The sequence below is a fragment of the Phyllobates terribilis genome, unplaced genomic scaffold (genome assembly GCF_046119375.1).
Source record: "Phyllobates terribilis strain yellow unplaced genomic scaffold, ASM4611937v1 Scaffold_5__5_contigs__length_657084704, whole genome shotgun sequence".
Taxonomy (NCBI): Eukaryota; Metazoa; Chordata; class Amphibia; order Anura; family Dendrobatidae; genus Phyllobates; species Phyllobates terribilis.
Window position 1 is genome coordinate 12,360,703 of NW_027362765.1, and position 25,477 is coordinate 12,386,179.

Here is a 25,477-nt window from a genome sequence, read left to right on the forward strand (position 1 = left end):
TTTGCTCACCGCTCCGGCGGTTCTAGCCTGCTCTGCCTTTGCTCACCGCTCCGGCAGTCTCGCTCTGCTCTGCCTTTGCTCACTGCTCCGGCAGTCTCGCTCTGCTCTGACTCCTTTGCTCACTGCCCCGGCAGTCTCGCTCTGCTCTGACTCCTTTGCTCACTGCTCCGGCAGTCTCGCTCAGCTCTGACCTCTTGCTCACCGCTCCAGGCGGCCTCGTCCTGCTCTACTCTTGCTCACCGCTCCAGGCGGCCTCGTCCTGCCCTGCTCTCGCTCACCTCTCTGGGCAGCCTCACTCTGCTGTGTTTGTCCGCCACATCTGTGGTTCTGTTCCTGAGTCCCAGTGTGTACTGGGTCCTATCCCGCCTGTGTTCCTAGCTGCTAGTGCCTCCCTGTCTGCACTCTAGCCGTGCTTGCCTGTACCCGCCTGCCTGCATACCAGTCGTGCCTGACTATACCCACCAGTCTGTGTGCCAGCCTAACCAGTCTGTTCCTGTATTCCCCAGTGTGGGTCAACAGCCGTGTCCGGGGTCTGTCCTGGAGTAGCACCTGGTCCCTCTGCTCGGTTCCTCCTTGGTGCACTGGCGTCGTATGCCGTCGTGCGACCCTGGTCGGATCGGGTGAATACCTAGTTACGCCCCTCCAGGCATTCACTCTCCGGCACGGTCCAGTGGAATCACACGCACACGCCGCTCAGCATGGGCGTGTGCATTACACATTTCAGGGCATTGTCACACAGGATTAAGGGTAGATAGGCTGTTCTATCATTGTTCGATTATTAAATTAGACTGCCCAATTATCCTCCAGATTTTGCAGACTAGTACACTGCAGGAGGCTGATGCAATCCATAATGAGCAGACAGTCTACAAATTGGGATGCAAAAGGGGTGCCAGACAGTCTTGAATGAAACAATGGCTCATGTCCCTTGACTTACTGAACAAAGGAATAGTACATCTGGCATAATTAAGAATAGTTCAACGCTCCCCACACTAGTGGCCATATTTTCCTGTGACGCTGAGTCATCACACATCCCTCCAGTTTACACCATCAAGGAAGATTTAATTAGAAAACAATGTTTTTCCTTTTTTCTTCTGTCTAAGCCTTGGATGTGTCTTATGGTTAGGTGCGTTTTATAGTTTGAAAAATACAGTATACTAGAATTAAAAATATATGCAGTTAGTAATGTCTTTATTCCAAAAAGCAATAAAAAGCTATATTCAATGTGCAGTCAATATTTCTCATTGTTATACAGCAAGTGAAATAAGTATTGAACACTTCATCAATTTTCTAAGTAACTAAATTTCTAAAGATGTAATTGACATGAAATTCTCACCAGAATGCCACACAAAAAACATCTCATGAAGGGTAAAACCAGTGAGCTGTCTCAAGACCTTTGCAACCTCATTGTTGAAAAAATATACTGATGGCATTGATTACAGAACAATTTCTAAACTACTGAAGGTTCCAGTGAGTACTGTTGTGGCAATAATCTGGTAGTTGAAAGAACATAATTTCACCATAAACTGGCCACAACTAGGTTTCAGACAGAGGAGTGAAAAGAATTATCCAAAAATTCCAATGGCTGGGAGACAACTATTTAAGTCACCTCGACCTGCAGGTAGGTGCCTGTGCAATGTTATCAGTCTGTTTCCGAACATGCTTGCTAGTTCTCGGGTCCCCAGTGCTTGTTTCTCAGTATACCTGTCCTGTATATCCACGCCTGCGATGCCTGTGTTACAGTTATATCTTCCAACTCAACTCCCTGTCTGTGTATCAACCGTGCATGTCCACACTTGCCGGTCTGAGTACCAGCCGTTCTTTCCAGCATCAGTCTGCCTATATACCAGCCATGCCCGCCAGCACCTGCCTGTCTGTATTCCAGCAGTGCCCACCAGCTGTTACACACACGCCCCTACTGACTGGCATGAGCATGATTAGTGATCTTACTGTACCATGAACCGAGGAGTACCTGGAGGGGCGTAACTAAGTATCAACTCGGTCCGACCAAGGTCACACGGCGGCTCAGTCGACTCCATGAACCAGGGAGGAACCGAGCAGAGGGACCAGGTGCTACTCCAGGTCAGACCCCGGTCACAGCTGTTGACCCACACCGGGGAATGCAGGAACAGGTAGGTTTGGCTGACATACAGACAGGTGGATACTGGCAGGCACGGCTGGTATGCAGACAGGTGGGTATTGGCAAGCACAGCTGGTATGCAGACAGGTGGGCGCTGGCAGGCACGGCTAGCATGCAGACAGGTGGGCGCTGGCAGGCACGGCTGGCATGCAGACAGGCGGGTACTGGCAGGTAGGAACTCAGACAGAATAGGGGCCAGCACAGACTGGAACACAGGAACGGAACCGCAGGTGCAGTAGATTAGCAGAGCAGAGCAAAACCCGCAGATGCGGTAGATAAGCAGAGCAGAGCAAAACCGCAGGTGCGGTGATCAAGCAGAGCAGAGCAAAACCGCTGGTGCGGTGATCAAGCAGAGCAGAGCAAAACCGCAGGTGCGGTGATCAAGCAGAGCAGAGCAAAACCGCAGGTGCGGTGAACAAGCAGAGCAGAGCAAAACCGCAGGTGCGGTGAACAAGCAGAGCAGAGCAAAACCGCAGGTGCAGTGAACAAGTAGAACCAGATAAACACAAGGTACTTACAATGAAGTAGTGAGTGTACACAAAACTCACAAACAGAAGTACAGAGACAACGAGTTGGAGTTAGGTGTAGGTTCAGACACTGCAGGAAAAGGGAAGGTTCGGACATGGACAAACAGGAAACGAGCTAGGACACTGTTCAGACAGGGACTGAACCGGGAACAAGATACAGGAACGAGCCTGGGAACTCAGCCCCCAGGGAGGCGGAAACAGACTAGAAGTCACAGATACAGATAACAGGCCTGGGTATACAGCCCCCAGGATAGCGAAAACAGACAAAATGCAGGACAGGACCTGGCACCTCAGTTGCAAGGCACAAACTGAAGGAAAGTGTTGCTACTACTGGGTGGAGGGGTTTTAAGTACCCAATGACTCACAGCAATAGGCTGGGGACGCATTAGGACTGCGCACACTGCAGCTTTAAGAATCAGAAAGCAACAGTGCTGCCCTAAGCCAGCAGACAAGAGACATACAAACAACAGGTACTGAGGCAAAGTGTGCAGCCTTGCCTGACAGGTAAGATTGCAGTCTCGCATGGTGGGAGGTGGTAAGTCATGCAAGCACGCCACCAGGGATGTTACACCAGCACCTGCCTGCCTGTATTCCTGCAGTGCCCACCAGCACCTGCCTGCCTGTATTTCAGCAGTGCCCACCAGCACCTGCCTGCCTGTATATCAGCTGTGTTAATATTAAGCGAGCTGCTATAATTTTGCAATGGCATATGGTGTGTATAATCATAATCATGATATATAAAATCTGCATGGGATGTACAATTGGATTTGGTATATGGGTCTAATGATATCGACTATTTATATTATTGTATAGTTTTTGAATATTTGAAAAATCAATTTATTGACTATTGTTATTTATGTCGCTGCGATATACTTACCTGACATCAGATATGTATTGTTAGGAGGTATAATCGGACTTGGCATAGTGGTCTAATGGCATACACCACTGACACTATGGTATAGTCTCTGAACATCTGAAATTGATTACTGCCATCTATGCCGCTGTGATATACTTACTCGATACTCCATATATATATTGTTTATTTACAACTGCATCTGCACTTTACTATTGATTATATACCTCTTTGGTATCATATAAGAATCAAGTATTTAACTATATGAGCCCCATATGTGATATTTATGTATTATTAGTTTTTACCCTATATATCATGTACACCAGGGGTCTCAAACTCGGCTGGGTATATGGGCCGCACATGGAAAAAATTTGAATTTGGGGGGCCGCATTCTTTGTTCAATGTGACATTTTTAGTGATACCATTTTTTTTGTATACACCTTTTGAACATTTTTTCCGTGTTTATTTTTTTATGGCTTGGGTCGTTATGGATGTGGCGATAATAAACGTGCACTTTTTTGTGTTTACTTTAGTTTACATATAAAACAGCATTTTTAGTGCCCAATATTTTTTCATGCTTTATTTTAATTTTTTTGATTTTTACAATTTTGTTTCCCCCAATTGGCCACATTCAGTAATATTGTCTTACAATTAGCATCATATAGTAATAATGGCAAACATCTTGTAGTAATGTTCCCCATCCAAGTCCCCATCTTGTACTAATGTGCCCCATCCAGATCCCCATCTTGTGGCTATGTGCCCCATCCAGATCCCCATCTTGTGGCTATGTGCCCCATCCAGGTCCCCATCTTGTGGCTATGTGCCCCATCCAGGTCCCCATCTTGTGGCTATGTGCCCCATCCAGGTCCCCATCTTGTGGCTATGTTCCTCATCCAGGTCCCCATCTTGTGGCTATGTGACCCATCCAGGTCCCCATCTTGTGGCTATGTGACCCATCCAGGTCCCCATCTTGTGGCTATGTGCCCCATCCAGGTCCCCATCTTGTGGCTATGTGCCCCATCCAGGTCCCCATCTTGTGGCTATGTGCCCCATCCAGGTCCCCATCTTGTGGCTATGTGACCCATCCAGGTCCCCATCTTGTGGCTATGTGACCCATCCAGGTCCCCATCTTGTGGCTATGTGCCCCATCCAGGTCCCCATCCTGTGGCTATGTGCCCCATCCAGGTCCCCTCTTGTGGCTATGTGCCCCCTGTGCTGTTCTTCACACACATAAAAAAAAAAAAAAAAAAAAAAAAAAAAAAGAGAAGATGATTCTCACCTGTCCTCCGTTCCCTCGGCGGCCTTCCTGCAGATGTGGCCCGCAGGCACCACAGAGTCCGACCCCTTGACGATCCCGACCTGGTCCAGGAGGAGCCGCCGACAGCAGCGCTGCATTGCCGCACAGAGACAGTCTCCCAGCACAGCATTTCCAATGCCAGCCGCCGGCCAATCAGAGGCCAGCAGCTGACATCTGCATATGGCAATGACGTCATACTCGCTGCGCCGACACGCAGATATCAGCTGCTGGCCTCTGATTGGCCAGCGGCTGGCATTGGAAATGCAGTGCTGGGAGACTGTCTCTGTGCGGCAATGCAGCGCTGCTGTCGGCGGCTCCTCCTGGACCAGGTCGGGATCCTTAAGGGGTCTGTGCCTGCGGGCCGCATAAAGCAGCCTCAGGGGCCGCGTGTTTGAGACCCCTGATGTACACCATCTCTATGAACAGCTTGCCCTATTTCTTTGTGTTTTAATAGTGTTTCAAAGGGTTTTTATGGGAATTTATCTGTAGTTGGTATAATTTGTGTAATAATTCTTTCACTAATAAAATTTAGCTGATTATACTTCATAAAATTATGAGTTTATGAATTATTGTTTGCCTGATGGTAATTAATATTAAAACTGCTTTTGTGGGTACTCTCAGGATTTAAATAATTGATTATATAATATGGGTCAGAATGTCCTGTTTATGATATTAACAGTATATCAGCTGTGCCCGCCAGCACCTGCCTGCCTGTGTGTCAGCCATGTCAGTCACTATACCTGCCATGCTTGCCTGTGCTTGCCAAGTCTACCTATTCCTGGCAGTTAGAGCCTCCTGTCCCTTGGGGGTCAGCTGCCGTGCATCTAAGGTCAGTCCTGTTGTAGCACTTGTTTCCGCCTCCCCTTGGATCGCGGTATCGTCAGCTGCCGTGCATTCGAGGTCAGACTTGGTGTGGCACCTAGTCACGCCCCTCCAGGCTCTCCTCAGGCCATGGCACAGTGGTTCCACCACCCATCCTAACAGTTTGCACGGGCCATTGGGTCTGCTGGCTCTCAAGCTTCCTCCATCTCTGACCTGTACCAGGAGGTCTCCCGCCAGAAAGATCAATAGAATAAAATCCGATTCTACCTGCAGACAGTAAACACCCGACTAGATATGCTGACAACTCTGTCCGCATCCGCACCTACCCAAGCTGCAACAACTTCAGATGTGACATCAGTCTGCCAGCTACAGTACAGACCAAAAGTTTGGACACACCTTCTCATTTAAAGATTTTTCTGCATTTTCATGACTATGAAAATTGTACATTCACACTGAAGGCATCAAAACTATGAATTAACACATGTGGAATTATATACTTAACAAAAAAGTGTGAAACAACTGAAAATATGTCATATTCTAGGTTCTTCAAAGTAGCCACCTTTTGCTTTGATGACTGCTTTGCACACTCTTGGCATTCTCTTGATGAGCTTCAAGAGGTAGTCACTGGAAACAGTCTTCCAACAATCTTGAAGGAGTTCCCAGAGATGCTTAGCACTTGTTGGCCCTTTTGCCTTCACTCTGCGGTCCAGCTCACCCCAAACCATCTCGATTGGGTTCAGGTCTGGTGGCTGTGGAGGCCAGGTCATCTGGCGTAGCACCCCATCACTCTCCTTCTTGGTCAAATAGCCCTTACACAGCCTGGAGGTGTGTTTGGGGTTATTGTCCTGTTGAAAAATAAATGATGGTCTAACTAAACGCAAACCGGATGGAATAGCATGCAGCTGCAAGATGCTGTGGTAGCCATGCTGGTTCAGTATGCGTTCACTTTTGAATAAATCCCCAAGAGTGTCACCAGCAAAGCACCCCCACAACATCACACCTCCTCCTCCATGCTTCACGGTGGGAACCAGGCATGTAGAGTCCATCCGTTCACCTTTTCTGCGTCGCACAAAGACTCAGTGGTTGGAACCAAAGATCTCAAATTTGGACTCATCAGACCATAGCAGAGATTTCCACTGGTCTAATGTCCATTCCTTGTGTTCTTTAGCCCAAACAAGTCTCTTCTGCTTGTTGCCTGTCCTTAGCAGTGATTTCATAGTAGCTATTTTACCATGAAGGCCTGCTGCACAAACTCTCCTCTTAACAGTTGTTGAAGAGATGTGTCTGCTGCTAGAACTCTGTGTGGCATTGACCTGGTCTCTAATCTGAGCTGATGTTAACCTGCGATTTCTGAGGCTGATGACTCAGATAAACGTATCCTCAGAAGCAGAGGTGACTCTTGGTCTTCCTTTCCTGGGGCAGTCCTCATGTGAGCCAGTTTCTTTGTAGCACTTGATGGTTTTTGCAACCGCACTTGGGGACACTTTCAAAGTTTACCCAATTTTTCGGACTGACTGACCTTCATTTCTTAAAGTAATGATGGCCACTCGTTTTTCTTTACTTAGATGCTTTTTTCTTGTCATAATACAAATTCTAACAGTCTATTCAGTAGGACTATCAGCTGTGTATCCACCAGACTTCTGTACAACACAACTGATAGTCCCAATCCCATTTATAAGTCAAGAAATCCCACTTATTAAACCTGACAGGGCACACCTGTGAAGTGAAGACCATTTTCAGTGACTAACTCTTGAAGCTCATCAAGAGAATGCCAAGAGTGTGCAAAGCAGTCATCAAAGCAAAAGGTGGCTACTTTGAAGAACCTAGAATATAAGACATATTTTCAGTTGTTTCACACTTTTTTGTTAAGAATATAATTCCACATGTGTTAATTCATAGTTTTGATGCCTTCAGTCTGAATGTACAATTTTCATAGTCATGAAAATACAGAAAAATCTTTAAATGAGAAGGGGTGTCCAAACTTTTCGTCTGTACTGTATGTACCCGGCTCCTGACCCGGTCTGTCAGCTCCTCCACGTTATGGCAGTGACCTTGCTCTATGTCTGGGATTCATTAATCAGTGCACGTTACACTTCGAACTCTTGATTTATCAGTTCATTTCAGATGGGGCCAAAGTGGCCTTCATCATGTTCCATCTCAGTGGAATGGCTGAACCCCCTATGGGAGAGAGGGGATCCTCTTGTGTCGAACCTCCAGTCCTTTCTAGAAGCCTTCCATAAGGTCTTCGATGAGCCCAGCCGTGCTTCCTCAGCAGCATCTTCTCTCCTCAGACTGAGCTATGGAAATCTCACAGTGGGACAGTAGGATGTGCGTTTTCACACCTTGTTGTCTGAACTCTCCTGCAATAATGAGGCTCTGGTAGCCACTTTCTGAGCGAATCAAGGACAGGTTGGCCGGTCGCAATATACACACCTCACTGGATGACCTGGTGTCTCTGGCAACACAGATAGACAACAGGTATTAGGAGCATTCCAAAGAGGTGACCCGAGAGAGAAGACCTGTACGCCTGACTCCTACCTTTCTAAGACTGGTCATGCAGCAAGCATCAGCTCCGGCACCTTCTCCAGAGTCCATGCAAGTTGACCAAACATCATCATGAGGTCCTTTTTGTTGAAGGAAGGTGCTTTTATTGTGGCAGTCCTGAGCATGTAATACATTCCTGCCCAGAGAGACCGGAAAACTCCATAGCCTGCAGTCTGTTGGAGAGGTCACCCTGGGCAAGAATAGTTCCTCTCCATCGCAGACTCTGTCAGTGTCTATGTCCATGTCCAGTGACGGCATCTGTTTTGTCGAGTCGGCCTACCTGGAACCCAGATCTGCAGGTAATCTCATTCAACAGGCCATTGTGGAGTGGTATCAAATCCTGATCCAACGTCTTCAGGATCCGTTGGTGCTTTCTTTGGTGGATGGAAAACCTCTTTCTGAATTCTGTTCATGACCAAGCCTATGGAACTTCGAGTAGGAATGCTACACTCACAGAAGATTAATCTTTATGTGCTGCCAGGTCTGTCTCACCGTCTGCTTCTAGGTCTGCCATAGGTGCGAAAACATGAGCCGGTCTTGGATTGGAAATCTGGAGAAGTACTCCGTTGGGGACAGGAGTGGCATGAGAGATGTCAAGTTCCCATTCATCCTACTCAACCTCCGGCTTCTCCATCTAATTTACCTGGCTTGCCTGCTGCATATTGGACGTACGTTGACGTCTTTGATAAAAGGGGGACTCCAACTCATAGGCCGTATGACTGCCCTATTGACCAGCTACCAGGCTCATCCCCTCCATGACGCCAAATCTACCCAATCCATGTCCGGGTATATTAAAGAGAACCTTGGGCAGCACGGTGGCTCGGTGGTTAGCACTGCAGCCTTGCAGCACTGGGGTCGTGGGTTCAAATCCCACCAAGGACAACATCTGCAAGGAGTTTGTATGTTCTCCCCATGTTTGCGTGCGTTTCCTCCGGTTTCTTCCCACACTCCAAAGACATACTAATAGGGAATGCATATTGTGAGCCCCAATGGGGACAGCAATGATAATGTATGTAAAGCGCTGCGGAATATGTTAGTGCTATATAAAAATAAAGATTATTATTATTATTATTAACCTTGCCAGGGGAGTTATCTGGAAGTCTTCCTTCCCGGCTGGAGCAGGATTCTTCTTTGTGATAAAAAGGACTTTTCACTTCGACCCTGTATCAATTATAGAGGTCTCAACCAAATTACGATAAATAATAAATATCCCATGCTTCTCATTTCTGAGCTGTTTGATCGACTTAAAGATTCCAGGGTCTCCATGAAGCTCGACCCTCGGGCGGGGCGGCATACAACCTGATCTGAATATGCCAAGGAGATGAATGACAGACAGCCTTTAATACCTGCCATTTGGATTCTATAATGACCCTGCAGTCTTTCAAGAACTGGTGGAAGATATCTTCTGGGACCTTCTCTACACGTGTGTGGTAGTTTACTTAGATGACATCTTGGTGTCCTTTTCCAAGCTGCCTTCACACCGAAGGGTTGTTTGCCAGGTCTTGCAGAGATTAAGAAAGAACCATCTGTTCGCCAAATATGAAAAGTGCGTTTTCGAGCAGACCTCTTTTCCGTTCCTTGGGTACATCATCTCCGAGATCAGTCTGAAATTGGATCCCGAGAAGGTATCCGCTGTCTTGAAGTGGCCCCGTCCAGATGGTCTGAAAGCTATCCTGCAGTTTCTAGGATTCGCGAATTGCTAGCGCCAGTTTATTCTGCATTTCTCCTCTGGGACTGCTCCTATTTCTACTCTGACCCGTATTGTGGTCAATTCTAAGATATGGACTCCAAAGGCAGAGAATGCCTTTTTGTCTTTAAAACAGGCCTTCTCAGCTCACATGCTGCATCATTCAGACAACAACAAGCAGTTCTTTCTGGAGGTAGACGCTTCTTCCTCAGGGGACATAGCTATTCTTACCCAGAAGTCTTCTTCCAGTCGCTTGGTGACCTGGGGCTTCTTTTCCAAAATCTTCTCAGCCCCAGAACGCAACAGCTCAATAAGCGATCAAGAACTGTTAGCGATAAAATGTCTCTGGAGGAGTGGCGATTCTTGCTTGAAGGAGCGTTTCACCTGATGGTTATCTACACTGATCAGAAAAATCTAGCCTTTCTGCAGTCCGCTCAGTGGCTTAATCCACGACAAGCCAGGTGGTCTCTGTTCTTCGTGTGCTTCATCTTTACTCTCCATTTCTGGCTAGCTGATAAGAAAGTCAAGGCAGATGCACTCTAGATCTTTCCCTTCTTCCGACCAGGAGGAGGAGTCACAACACATCATTGAGCCCTCCAAAATTATTAGGGTCGCTCCATTGGATTTGTCTCAGCTTCCTTCCAAAAAGACTTACATTGCTGAACCAGATAGAAAGCGGATCCTACTGTGCGGTCACTCATCTAAGTTGGCTGGCCATGCCAGACAGAAGAAAACGTCTCTCCTCAGTTCCCGACATTATTTGGGGCCGACCCTGTGCAAGGATATTGCGGATTTTGCCTCTGCCTGTCCCTCTTGTGCCAATTTCAAGACTCTGTAGCAGCTTCCAGCCTGTCGGCTCCTTGCCTTGTCCATACTATCTGCTCCCTGGCAGCATATTTCAATGAATTTCATCACCGAACTTCCAGTATCGGCCGGTTGTACTGTCATCTGGGTGGTTGTGGATTGCTTTTCCAAGATGGCTCAGTTCACTGCTGTGCCTGGCCTCCCATCTGCTCCAGTGCTAAAAGAGAAGTTTATTCTACATATTTTCTGTCTCCATAGTCTACCACTCCATATGTCTCGGATAGAGGCATCCAGTTTACCTCTTGCTTCCTCAATCCAATGATCAGGTAGAGCAGGTCAATCAGATCCTGACCAACTTCCTGCAGCACTTCATCAATGCCCACCACAATAACTAGGCCAAACTCCTGCCTGGGGACGAATTCTCATACAACAACCTTGTGAGTGAATCCTCTGCCAAATCTCAGTTTTTTGTGGTCTATGGTCAACATCATAATATTCTGTTCCTTGTTTCCACTACCTCCGATATTCCTGCTGCCGAATTTCTTGTCAAGGGTTTTTCTAAAAACTGGGAGTACACCAAGTTCACCTTATTGAATTCCTCTGAATGCATGAAAAGACATGCAGACAAGAGACGTCTGGATCCGCCCCTGTTTCGCCCTGGGGAAAAGGTCTAGCTGTCGTCTAAGTATGTCTGTATCAAGGTACCCTTCTATAAACTGGGCCCTCAGTTCATCAGTCCGTTCGAGGTTCTAAAAAAGATTTACCCAGTAGCCTACAAGCTCAGACTCCCGGCCTCTTTACAGATCCCCAATTCTTTTCATGTGTCTCTCCTCAAACCTGTGGTTCTCAGTCCTTTTTTCAAAGATTTTGGCACCACTCCTGCTCCAGTCAGCCCTGAAAAACATTTTCAAGGTAGAGAACATTCTGGTCACCAAGAGGAAAAACTTTTTTTTCTTGTGGATTGGAAGGGGTTTGGTCTTGATGAGACCTTCTGGAGAGATTCCTTGCAGGCTTGAAAAAGAGGGGGCGTAAAAGGGGGGTACTGTAGTACCAGCCTCCCTGCACGCTGGCCCACTCCCCCAGCAGGGAAGCCGACTTACTCACCACCATCTGCCCAATGTTATGATCTGCAACATAAACTAGAGAAAGAAGCGGAGAACTGTCCCTACAATAAGACTAAGCTGAGTCCCTACGTTGTAGCGGGCGACCTGTTCCTTGTGAACAGACCCGCCTTCGTCCTCGGCTAGTCTGAACGGAGACCTATAGAGAAAGGGAGGGGTCCCTAAAAGAACTAAGGACTGGGACAAAAAATGGGACACCTCCTAACAGAAGTTGTTGCAGAGCAAAAGATAAACTGACAAAAGTACTAGAGGTCCAGATGACCAAGCAAACTAGAGATAGATGGGCACAAAAGCACCTGGCTAGAAAGACAGTCTAAACAACACTGAAGTCCAGCAAGGCCAAAAGGGCACAGCTGGAATATATAGGAAGATGGTCACAAGATAGAAACAAAAACAAACAGGAGGGTTCTAACAGTACCCCCTCTTTTATGAGGATCCTCCAGATCCTCCAGGCCCAGGCCTATCTGGAAATCTCCTGTGGAAAGCTCTGACAAGTCTAGGGGCAGAGACATCATCCGCCTTAACCCAGGAGTTATCCTCGGGACCGAGACCTTTCCAAGCGACGAGATACTGCAATCTCCCTCTATGCTCTCTGGAATTCAGGATACGAGAAATTTCATATTCGCCGTCTTCCACCACCGGAGGAACTGTGACAGTGGCGTCCCTATCCGATACATCAGCCTTTTTTAATAAGGAAACATGAAACACAGGATTAATCTTCCAGGAGCAGGGAACCTCCAACCTAACAGCAGACTGGTTAACCACATGAAGCACCTTAAGTGGCCCCACAAACTTCAGACCCAATTTTTTAGAGGGAATCCTCAACCGCAGATTCTTTGAGGAAAACCAAACCATGTCACCCACAGTAAACAAAACCTCTTTACGTTTCCTGTTAAAATACTTCTTGGACTTTTTGTTAGCCTCTTGAAGGTTACAACGTACATTAGTCCAAACTCTCTCCAAATCACTGGAAAAATTCTCCTCCGGCACCGCCGACCCCAATTTGGAGAACGAACCAAAAGACGGATGTCTCCCAGTACAACAAAAAAAAGGAGAACACCCAGCAGAGGAGGATGTATGGTTGTTAAGAGCAAATTCTGTGAGTGGCAGAAACTCAGACCACCCCTCTTGATTGTCTGCCACAAAACAACGCAAAAACTGTTCAACATCCTGGTTCTTTCTGTCCATTAGACTCAGGATGATAGCCAGACGAAAATGACAAATGGACTCCCAACCTGTCACAAAAAGCACGCCAAAAGCGAGCCACAACTGAGGTCCCCTATCAGAAACAATGTCGGTGGGAACGCCATAGAGCCTGACAATTTCCTTAACAAACGCCTTAGCGAGTGTCTTAGCGCAGGGTAGCTTAATGAATGGGACCAAATGACACATCTTGCTAAAACAGTCCACGACCACCCAGATGACAGTGAAACCCTCGGACACAGGAAGGTCAGTAATAAAATCCATAGCCAGATGCGTCCAAGGCCCACTAGGAACCTCCAGAGGGCAAAGAAACCCCGCAGCAGGGGTATGGGAAGCCTTTGACCTAGCACACACCGTACATTGACGCACCCACTTGATGACTTCTTTCTGCCACCCAGGCCACCAAAAACTGCGACTGATAAGTCTCTTAGTCTCAGAAATTCCTGGATGACCTGCCAACCGAGACTCATGATACTCCACAAACAAATCTCTCCTAGAGGTTCTAGGCACAAACAACCTCCCATGAGGAGTGTTAGATGGGGCATCCTCTTGGGCTTTCAGAATCCCTTCTTCCAAAACGGAGTCCAATGCAGCTACCATAACTCCTTCCTGTAAAATGCTCTCCTCCTCCTCGGTACCAACCATGGGAGAAAAGCTGCGAGATAAAGCATCGGCTTTAACATTCTTAGTACCATGGATATAGGTAACAGAAAAATTAAACCGAGAAAAAAAAAGTGCCCACCTAGCTTGACGGGCATGCAAGCGTTTGGCAGCATCCAGATAGATCAAATTCTTATGATCTGTGAAAACCTGAACAGGAAATTTAGCACCTTCCAAGAAATTACGCCAATGTTCAAACGCAAGTTTAATAGCCAGCAATTCCCGATTACCAACATCGTAATTAAGTTTGGTTTCTGAAAATTTTCTCGAAAAAAAAGCACAGGGATGTACTCCATCCTTGTTCTCCTGAGACAAAACCGCACCGACCCCCACAGAAGAAGCATCAACATCGACCAAAAAAGGCTTGGTCTCATCAGGCTGCATAAGGATAGGGGCAGAACTGAACCTCTCCTTGAGATACACAAAAGCTTCAATGGCCTCAGTAGTCAACTGGACCGTATTCGCACCTTTCCTGGTGAGATCGGTTAGAGGTTTAACAATTATAGAAAAATTCTTAATGAATTTCCTGTAATAATTGGCGAAACCCAAAAATCTCTGTATTGATTTCAAACCAATAGGCCTAGGCCATTCCTGTACAGCCTGAACCTTCACCGGGTCCATCTCAAAGCCCTCGCTGGAGATAATGTAGCCCAAAAACTAATTCTCTGCACAGCGGACTCACATTTCTCCAGCTTAGCAAAGAGTGAATTATCACTCAATAACTTCAACACCTCACGTACGCTCTGCCAATGGGACTCCAGATCTGGTGAATAAATCAGAATGTCATCCAAATACACAACCACATTCTTGCCAATCAAAGGTCTCAGGATGTCATTAATAAGGTTCTGAAAAAACGCGGGAGCATTGGTAAGACCGAAGGGCATCACCAGATTCTCAAAATGACCTACCGGAGTGTTAAAAGCAGTTTTCCATTCATCAACCTCCTTCATTCGTAACAAATTGTATGCCCCCCGGAGATCAATTTTAGAGAACCACTTGGCCCCTACTAACTTGTTAAACAAGTCCGGAATTAACGGCAATGGGTAGGAATTGCGTACGGTAATCTTATTAATTTCACGAAAGTCCAGACATGGACGTAAACCGCCGTCTTTTTTTTTAACAAAGAAAAATCCAACAGCCACAGGCGACTTAGAAGGTCTAATGTGACCAGCAGCCAAGCTCGTCTGTATGTATTCCTCCAAGGCCTTTCTTTCAGGGATAGTCAGATTAAATAAGCGAATCTTGGGAAGAGTAGCTCCAGGAACAAACTCAATGGTGCAATCATAGTCCCTATGAGGAGGTAAAACTTGAGACTCCTCCTCTGAAAAAAACTTCCAAAAATCCTGAATAGGTACAGGTAATTCCCCTTTTTCCACAGCCGCAATGCAACCTTTACAACATTTATCATAGCACTTAGGACTCCAAGACTTAATCTCATTAGTAGACCAGTCCAGTAAAGGACTGCGCAGTTTTAACCAAGGCAAACCTAAAACGACTGGAGAGGGTAAATTATTTAATACCACCAAATCCAAATTTTCTTGGTGAATGCCATTGATAGTGAGTGGAAATGCAGCAACCTTGTGAGTAATACATTTCAAAGGAGTGTTATCAATTGCAATCACAGAAATAGGTGATGACAAAGGTTTGGATTCCAATTTAAGTTTTTCCAAAAACCCCTTATCAATCACATTAAGTGTTGAACCACAATCCACAAATACCTGAAATTCAATCAAATCTTCCTGCAATGAGGTAGTCCCTGAAAGAAATACTCCCTTAGAGTTTAAACAAGCAATACGGGCGTAACTGACCATTTTTTTTTTTTTTTTTTTACTCAAACGAAGCTCACAGTTCTTAATCAAATGGTCAGATTTACCACAATAAAAACACAATCCCTTGGAAGACCTGCTGTCTCTTTCCTGAGAGCGGAGTGACATTGCCCCAACCTCCATCGGTTCTCCGCCGTCCGAGCAGACCCTCTGGGAACTAGGAGCTTCCATTGCAGGAATCTTTTCATCATAAACCCTGGCACACAGTCTACTGTCCACATGTATAGCTAATTGCATGGCTTCTTGCAAGGTTTCAGGTGCAGGAAATTAAATCAGCAGATCCTTAACCCTTTCACTTAGACCAGCAAGAAAAAAACATTTTAATGCCTAATCATTCCATTTCACTTCTGAGGACCACCTTCTGAAGTGTGTACAATAATTTTCAACATCACCTGACCCCTGATTCAAACGTCTCAGTTCTGTCTCAGCAGATGAGACTCGATCAGGATCGTCATACAATAGCCCCATAGCAGAAAAAAAATCCTCCACTGACCTAAAACACGGATCATTAGGTTGGAGAGAAAAGGCCCACCCCTGTGGTTCCTTGCGCAAAAGTGACATGATAAACCCAATGAGCTGTGATTCATTCCCAGAGGACTTTGGTCTCAAACGAAAATATAATAAACAAGCATTTTTAAAGGAAAAAAAATCTTACCATCAAAAATATCAGGGAGTCCTACCTTCGGTTCCACAAAATGCACTCCAGGACAGCTACTCACGTGTTGGCGGAGCTCGGACACCTCCAGAGACAATCCCTGCAGGCGTTGAGCCAAATCTTGAACAGAAACCATACTGATCCCCGGATTTCCTTCCTTAAAGTTTTTTTTTTTGTTTGGGCTGGACTTACTGTTATGATCTGCAATATAAACTAGGGAAAGAAGGGGAGAGCTGTCCCTACAGTAAGACTAAGCTGAGTCCCTACGTTGTAGCGGGCGACCTGTTCCTTGTGAACAGACCCGCCTTCGTCCTCGGCTAGTCTGAACGGAGACCTATAGAGAAAGGGAGGGGTCCCTAAAAGAACTAAGGACTGGGACAAAAAATGGGACACCTCCTAACAGAAGTTGTTGCAGAGCAAAAGATAAACTGACAAAAGTACTAGAGGTCCAGATGACCAAGCAAACTAGAGATAGATAGGCACAAAAGCACCTGGCTAGAAAGACAGTCTAAACAACACTGAAGTCCAGCAAGGCCAGAAGGGCGGAGCTGGAATAAATAGGAAGATAGTCACGAGACCGCAAAGCACAAGATAGAAACAAAAACAAACAGGAAGGTTCTAACACATATCCGTGTGGATGCTCTGCACTTCAAAGTGCCCTGCCGACAGGTCGCGCGCAGATGCCTGCAGGGATGCGTGTGCCCAGAGATATGCTGGGCTTTCACACCCTGCATGCACACCTTCAGGAGGCAGATGGGGGCGTGGCCAAACGGGAGCGGGGGCGTGGCCTAACGGGAGTGCGCCCTGCCGGATTTAAATACCCAGCAGCAGCAGTGCTCGCTCTCTTCTTCTTTTGCTGTCACCTGCCCTCTGTGCTTGCTCCCCTTTGTGTCCCCTCTCCTGCCCCACGTGTCCTGTCTGCTCCCAGCCACGGTCCCTCTGCCCTCTCCTCTGCAGACTTACCAGCAGCATCTGTGTCTGTGTGCAGCAGCCAGCAACTGACCCCTCACAGCATCACACTCTGCTGCTCTGCTTCTACTCCCCCTCATATCCCTACCTCTCAGCCCCCAGCCTTATCTGTCCCATCCTCCTCTGCTCCCTTGTGAACCCTTTGAGTCCCCTTTTCTGCCTCTCCTGATTCAGCAGCACATCTGCAGCCAAGGCATCTTCAAGTGGCTAAGTATCACTGCTTGTAACCTCTTTTCCTCCATAGGAATAGTATAGTGATAGGCGGGTGGGCTGTAATTAATGTATGTATGTTTTTAGGTAAGTGGGCGGGAAGTGTAACTAAGTTAATTGTATATCCGTATTATTATTGTTATATTCAGTGTTAGTGTGGTATTAAATAGTAGAATTAACTGTTGACTTGTGTAATAAATATATTTTATTGATAACACGGTTTTTGTCTCAGTTAGTCACCATTTAGTATAGTGTACAGTAAAGGAATCGGAGTAGTAACAGGCAAGGTATTAGCCGGATATTCATTATTGATAGTCAAGCCTGATAATCAAGGCACGGAATACCGCCCTGTAACAGTATGGCACATATGGTACCCCTCAACCCACAATCTTGGTATGCATGCCCCCCCCTCATCCTGGTATGAATGGTCACCCCTCATCCACCAATCCTGGTATGCATAGCACCCCTCATCCCCCAATCCTGGCATGCATGCCCCCCCTCATCCCCCAATCCTGGTATGCATGGTCTCCTCATCCCCCAATCCTAATATGAATGGTCTCCTCATCTCCCAATCCTGGTATGTATGGCCTCTGCATCCCCCAATCCTGGTATGAATGGTCTCTTCATCCCCCATTCCTGGTATGCATGGCACCCCTCACCCCCCAATCCTGGTATGCATGGCACCCCTCACCCCCCAATCCTGGTATGCATGGCACCCCTCACCCCCCAATCCTGGTATGCATGGCACCCCTCACCCCCCAATCCTGGTATGCATGGCACCCCTCACCCCCCAATCCTGGTATGCATGGCACCCCTCACCCCCCAATCCTGGTATGCATGGCACCCCTCACCCCCCAATCCTGGTATGCATGGCACCCCTCACCCCCCAATCCTGGTATGCATGGCCCCCCTCACCCCCCAATCCTGGTATGCATGGCCCCCCTCACCCCCCAATCCTGGTATGCATGGCCCCCTCACCCCCCAATCCTGGTATGCATGGCACCCCTCACCCCCCAATCCTGGTATGCGTGGCCCCCTCATCCCCCAATCCTGGTATGCGTGGCCCCCTCATCCCCCAATCCTGGTATGCGTGGCCCCCTCATCCCCCAATCCTGGTATGCGTGGCCCCCTCATCCCCCAATCCTGGTATGCGTGGCCCCCTCATCCCCCAATCCTGGTATGCGTGGCCCCCTCATCCCCCAATCCTGGTATGTGTGGCCCCCTCATCCCCCAATCCTGGTATGCGTGGCCCCCTCATCCCCCAATCCTGGTATGCGTGGCCCCCTCATCCCCCAATCCTGGTATGCGTGGCCCCCTCATCCCCCAATCCTGGTATGCGTGGCCCCCTCATCCCCCAATCCTGGTATGCGTGGCCCCCTCATCCCCCAATCCTGGTATGCGTGGCCCCCTCATCCCCCAATCCTGGTATGCGTGGCCCCCTCATCCCCCAATCTTGGTATGCGTGGCCTCCTCATCCCCCAATCTTGGTATCTGTGGCCTCCTCATCCCCCAATCTTGGTATCTGTGGCCTCCTCATCCCCCAATCCTGGTATGTGTGCCCTCCTCATCCCCCCATTCCTGGTATGTGTGGCCTCCTCATCCCCCATTCCTGGTATGTGTGGCCTCCTCATCCCCCATTCCTGGTATGTGTGGCCTCCTCATCCCCCATTCCTGTATGTGTGGCCTCCTCATCCCCCATTCCTGGTATGTGTGGCCCCCTCATCCCCCAATCCTGGTATGTGGGGCCTCCTTACCCCCCAATCCTGGTATGTGTGGCCTCATCACTGCACACTGTCTGTCATCACTGTATTCCTGTGACAGCCAGCCTGTTGCTAGTGTTCATAGGAGACCGTGATTTCTGCTATATATAGCAATGCTGTATATAGCACAAGCAATCAGATGATTGCAGGTTCAAGCCCCCTAAAGAGACTAACAAATACAGTGAAAAGTTAAAAAAAAAAAAAAATGAAAAAAGTATAAAAGTTCAATTCATCCCAGTTTTCCCCCCATTAAAAAAATACACATATTTGATATCGCTGCGTTTGTAAAAGTCAGATCCATCAAAATATAAAATAAATTAATCCATTTAGTAAACGGCGTAACTAGAATATTAAATAAAATGCCAGAATTACAGATTTTCAGTCGTTGCAACAAGAAAAAAATATATAATAACAGGCAATCAAAACATTGTATATACCCCAAAATGATATCAATATAACCATCAGTTTGTGGTGCAAAAAACTAGCCCTCACGCAGCCCCATTCCCGAAACATGAAAACGCCACGGCTTTCGGATCTCGGAAAGTGGCGACACAAGCAAATTATTTTTCATCACTTAAATATAAATCCTATAAATCGTCACTTAAGTAGAACAGATGAAGCTTTACTACCTCCTGCTCCAGCTCCAGCACTTCACCGCTGCCGCTGATCTTTAGTCACTGGCTTCAAGGGTGACATCATGACTGCAGCTCTGCAGCCAATCACTTGGCTCAGTGGGCCATGCTGACAGAGCTTCTAAGCTCAGTGATTGGCTGCAGCAATGATGTGTGCTGAAGTTGAGCCATCACCGCTGCAGCCTGTCACAATAGACCACAGGAAGCGCTGAAGATCCAGAGCTGGAGCAGCAGGAGAAAGTAAAGCTCTGTGTGTTTTCTCTACCACTGGGAACCTCCTATATATTACATAAAAACATTCCTGAAAACCCCTTTAATCTGACTTTATAGAAGAAGTCTATATCCGGCTACTGTCCTCCCCTCATGAATCACAAAATATGCCAAGTGTGAACAACTCCTGTCCCCAAATGAGGACTTGCAGGCAATCAGTTGATAGTCGGGGGTCTGGCAGTGAACACCCTCAGCAATCAGCTGTGTTTTGCTGGACGTAGCGGCCTCTCCAGGACACATGTGGTATTACATGGGGCTCTTTCAGAATAATATGTAATACATGATATCTTGAAGTCTTCCAGAAGAAGATATTGGCAGACAGGTAATGACTTATTACCTCCCAGCCATTGTCTCCTTCATCACTCGCTAGTTCTTATACACATTTGGATGATTTCACATCTTCGTTGGAAGCCGTATTAGGAACCTCCATCGCAGATTTTATCATACAGGACGAGTTCTCAGCCAACAGCTATTTGGTCATTGTTCACATGACGTAAGCCTATGTTATATACAGCAATATGCAGCAGGATACACGAGATCCAGGGAAATATCCGATCGCCAGAAATGGGGTCAGGAAGGAATTTTTTTCCCCCCTGAATCAGATTTCTTTTGGGGGGGGTTTCTTTGCCTTCTTCTGGATCTTTGGGTCCCAATGACTCTCAGGTGGTCCCCAATGACCGCAGCTCGTTTTGTGGTCTCCACCGGGGCCAATCTGAGAGTGACTGTGGCCATAGTTTAATTTCTTAAAGGACCAGTAATATTTTCATTACAATGTTAATGAGTTCAAGAGAGGCCTGGACGCCTTTCTTGAGAACAATAAAATTACATCTTATGCTTAGTGATCGTTAATTAATCCAGGGATTTAATCTGACTGCCAGATTGGTGTCGGGAAGTGAATTTTTCCTCAATGATGTAAATTGGCCTATACCGCATGGTTTTTTATTGCCTTCCCCTGGATCAACGCTGCGGAATAGCTGCAGTGCACAAGAAATAGGCTGAACTGGATGGACGCTTGTCTTTTTTCGGCCTTATAAACTATGTAACTATCTATGTAACTATGTTGCTTATTGCTATTACAATAAAAAAAATTAATTATATATATATTTATTGTTTTGTGTGTTTTTTTTCCTGGATTTCACCTTACACAGTGAGAATGATAAGAGTAATCACAAAATATGGGGGCTCCATACACAGAGAGAACTCTGGTACCAAATTCCATGACAATTGTTCTGGGGTTCAGTCTGTGATGGAGCAGTAACATTGTATCCAGGACGTCATACACACCATGCTACAGAAAGAAGACTGAAGAACGGGATGCAGCCGCAGAATACAGGAGACACAGGGTCTTGTGTAACCGTAAAAAACAGGAAAGATGTTCAACAAGTGGCCGGGGGGCTCCAGGACCAAACCAGGAGGGAGACCTCAGTCATCAGTGGCCAATATTCGCATGAAGTGGCCACATTTACCAACCGTTCTGCAGCCACTCGTTTACCTTTGTCCATCACCTCCGTCGGTCCTTGCAGTTATTAGACCACCACTGAAATTCTTTTCTGACTACACACAGACACGTCCATAGAAACCGTGCATGCCGCCATCACCGGACACAACCAGAGTCCTGGTCCAGACCAGTGGCCTTTCCAATTCAAGTCTACTTGGGTTTAAACAAGGGCACTGTGTCTAAGAGAACCATGTGCTTGCCACTTGGAGCAGCAGTAATACAGTAACACCAGGTTAATATTCTTCGGGCACAGAGATGCACAGACAGTGAACCCTCTTAAAAAGAAGAATTGGACTGACATTCCCTAAGCAATAAGTACCCACACAATTGGAGGGACAGATTGCTAGCCCTTGCTGCACCATGGTGTATGCCCAGTGGTGGCCACTCTTAGTCTAAGTTGGCTCTTCAGATTGCATGGTGATAAAGAACCTGAGGGCCATATACCTTCAAGAAAAAGATCTCATAAGGAGACGTAGCCTTGAATTGTGAAGAACACAATAATGTTCTCCATACAATTCTATTGTGTTCTATTCAGGATATATTAAAAAAAAGTCTGGTCCTTAGAAGTTATAAAATGAGGTCAATACAACCTCAGGTGAAGAACAACACATCACAAATTACACCAGGTCATCGAATATTTACCAAAAAATAGACTTAAATGCAGAAAAAGGGTGTGAAAAATTAAAGGGGTTGTCCAATGAAAACAAGCTCCAATCTACAGGAACCTTCATCCCCTTTAGATTGGACCGGTGGTACGCATGCTAAAATGCTGCTCCATTCATTCTATATGAGGCGGCCATGAAGTGCGCCCGACTTTTTTGGACCGATGAGACAGAGTGGCCTTACAGAGAAGGGTCCTTGGATTGGACGCCGAGTTACGGACCCCAAAGCAGTACTGAATATGATGTACTAGTGGGAGTCACGACTGCAAGGGTTCAAGGGCGCCAGTAGTGGAAGACAGTACGCAAAACCGAAGAACAAGTAAGCAGACCTGCTGATCAGCACCGCAGTGCGGAGGCCGAGTTATGGTGAAATAGGGAGCGACAGTGCGCCTCACAAGTCCTGGAGTATATTACAGAGGAAGGATACTGTGTGGAAAATGCTTCATACTGTAAAGGAAACGTCCAGAACACTTTGTGCCCCATATCCCTTGTATGCCGGGACGTTGCTAGGGTCCTAAAAGATCAGGGGCCAAAGCCCCAAAGTAGGTGTTTCCCCATACAACCTCCCCGCCACTTAAAAGAGGACCTGTACATATATAATTACAGTACACCATTGTTGCTAACCTAAAATACACAACTGAAAGACCAATATTCCCAAAATTACTTCTATACAAGGCAATAATAATCCCGCTACACAATGCCCTCTACCATCAACACTACACAGTGAGTACATAGTATTATGATATGACCATTGCCTCTACATAAAAAAAAAAAAAACACTGTACAGAGACCATCTGACTTCACATTTCCAGCACCGTCCCCATCTATTCCCACCCTGCACAACCTCCCCATGCTGCCTGCTCCTCCGACGTGGAATAGGAACCTCAATACTTCAAAAATTATGTCATTACTATGATTACCCTCCACCAATTAATGCTACAAAGACTGTGTGCCAGATAGAGGGGACCTATAAAAATAATAGCGTCCCATAGAAAGTAGTAAAGACCCCACTGTGCTACCTAGCAAGTAATGCCAGATATGCTCTTATGAAAGTTTCAATATCTGAAGAGTTCCCTCCAAGCAACAAATACCGTTGAGTATCCCCTTTAAGTAATAATGCCCCCTTAAAGCCACAATCAAACTACACAGTTCTTCTTCAAGTCTATGGACGATGATTTCGGGGGTGGTGAAAGAAGAAATTTCTGATGATGCACCCATTTAAAAGAAATAATGTCCTGAGTGCCCCCATAGCACCCTTTAAATTGTATGATGGTCCCCACAGCTCCCTATACACTGCATGATGGTCCCCACAGCTCCCTACACACTGCATGATGGTCCCCACAGCTCCCTACGCCCTGCATAATGCTCCCCACAGCTCCCTACGCCCTGCATAATGCTCCCCACAGCTCCCTACGCCCTGCATAATGCTCCCCACAGCTCCCTACGCCCTGCATAATGCTCCCCACAGCTCCCTACGCCCTGCATAATGCTCCCCACAGCTCCCTACGCCCTGCATAATGCTCCCCACAGCTCCCTACGCCCTGCATAATGCTCCCCACAGCTCCCTACGCCCTGCATAATGCTCCCCACAGCTCCCTACGCCCTGCATAATGCTCCCCACAGCTCCCTACGCCCTGCATAATGCTCCCTACACCCTGCATAATGCTCCCTACGCCCTGCATAATGCTCCCTACGCCCTGCATAATGCTCCCCACGCCCTGCATAATGCTCCCTACGCCCTGCATAATGCTCCCTACGCCCTGCATAATGCTCCCCACAGCTCCCTACGCCCTGCATAATGCTCCCTACGCCCTGCATAATGCTCCCCACAGCTCCCTACGCCCTGCATAATGCTCCCCACAGCTCCCTACGCCCTGCATAATGCTCCCCACAGCTCCCCACGCCCTGCATAATGCTCCCCACAGCTCCCTACGCCCTGCATAATGCTCCCCACGCCCTGCATAATGCTCCCCACAGCTCCCTACGCCCTGCATAATGCTCCCCACAGCTCCCCACGCCCTGCATAATGCTCCCCACAGCTCCCCACGCCCTGCATAATGCTCCCCACAGCTCCCCACGCCCTGCATAATGCTCCCCACAGCTCCCCACGCCCTGCATAATGCTCCCCACAGCTCCCCACGCCCTGCATAATGGTCCCCACAGCTCCCCACGCCCTGCATAATGGTCCCCACAGCTCCCTACGCCCTGCATAATGGTCCCCACAGCTCCCTACGCCCTGCATAATGGTCCCCACAGCTCCCTACGCCCTGCATAATGGTCCCCACAGCTCCCTACGCCCTGCATAATGGTCCCCACAGCTCCCTACGCCCTGCATAATGGTCCCCACAGCTCCCTACGCCCTGCATAATGGTCCCCACAGCTCCCTACGCCCTGCATAATGGTCCCCACAGCTCCCTACGCCCTGCATAATGGTCCCCACAGCTCCCTACGCCCTGCATAATGGTCCCCACAGCTCCCTACGCCCTGCATAATGGTCCCCACAGCTCCCTACGCCCTGCATAATGGTCCCCACAGCTCCCTACGCCCTGCATAATGGTCCCCACAGCTCCCTACGCCCTGCATAATGGTCCCCACAGCTCCCTACGCCCTGCATAATGGTCCCCACAGCTCCCTACGCCCTGCATAATGGTCCCCACAGCTCCCTACGCCCTGCATAATGGTCCCCACAGCTCCCTACGCCCTGCATAATGGTCCCCACAGCTCCCTACGCCCTGCATAATGGTCCCCACAGCTCCCTACGCCCTGCATAATGGTCCCCACAGCTCCCTACGCCCTGCATAATGGTCCCCACAGCTCCCTACGCCCTGCATAATGGTCCCCACAGCTCCCTACGCCCTGCATAATGGTCCCCACAGCTCCCTACGCCCTGCATAATGGTCCCACAGCTCCCTACGCCCTGCATAATGGTCCCCACAGCTCCCTACGCCCTGCATAATGGTCCCCACAGCTCCCTACGCCCTGCATAATGGTCCCCACAGCTCCCTACGCCCTGCATAATGGTCCCCACAGCTCCCTACGCCCTGCATAATGGTCCCCACAGCTCCCTACGCCCTGCATAATGGTCCCCACAGCTCCCTACGCCCTGCATAATGGTCCCCACAGCTCCCTACTCCCTGCATAATGGTCCCCACAGCTCCCTACTCCCTGCATTATGGTCCCCACAGCTCCCTACGCACTGCATTATGGTCCCCACAGCTCCCTACGCACTGCATTATGGTCCCCACAGCTCCCTATGCACTGCATAATGGTCCCCACAGCTCCCTATGCACTGCATAATGGTCCCCACAGCTCCCTATGCACTGTATGATGGTCTCTACAA

At 47.8% G+C, this 25,477-nt stretch overlaps 1 long non-coding RNA gene across 2 annotated transcripts in view; it reads right to left on the reverse strand.

The window, feature by feature from the left end:
- Positions 1–25,477, reverse strand: part of LOC141270612 (uncharacterized) — a 56,648-nt gene that overhangs the window by 12,809 nt on the left and 18,362 nt on the right. Inside the window, exon 1 of one of the 2 annotated variants that reach the window (XR_012321713.1) lies at positions 17,100–17,196. The exons of the other annotated variant lie outside the window; for it this stretch is intronic. This is a non-coding gene — a long non-coding RNA (uncharacterized lncRNA). Of the gene's footprint in view, positions 1–17,099; positions 17,197–25,477 lie in introns of those variants that run through there. 2 annotated transcript variants of the gene reach the window in all.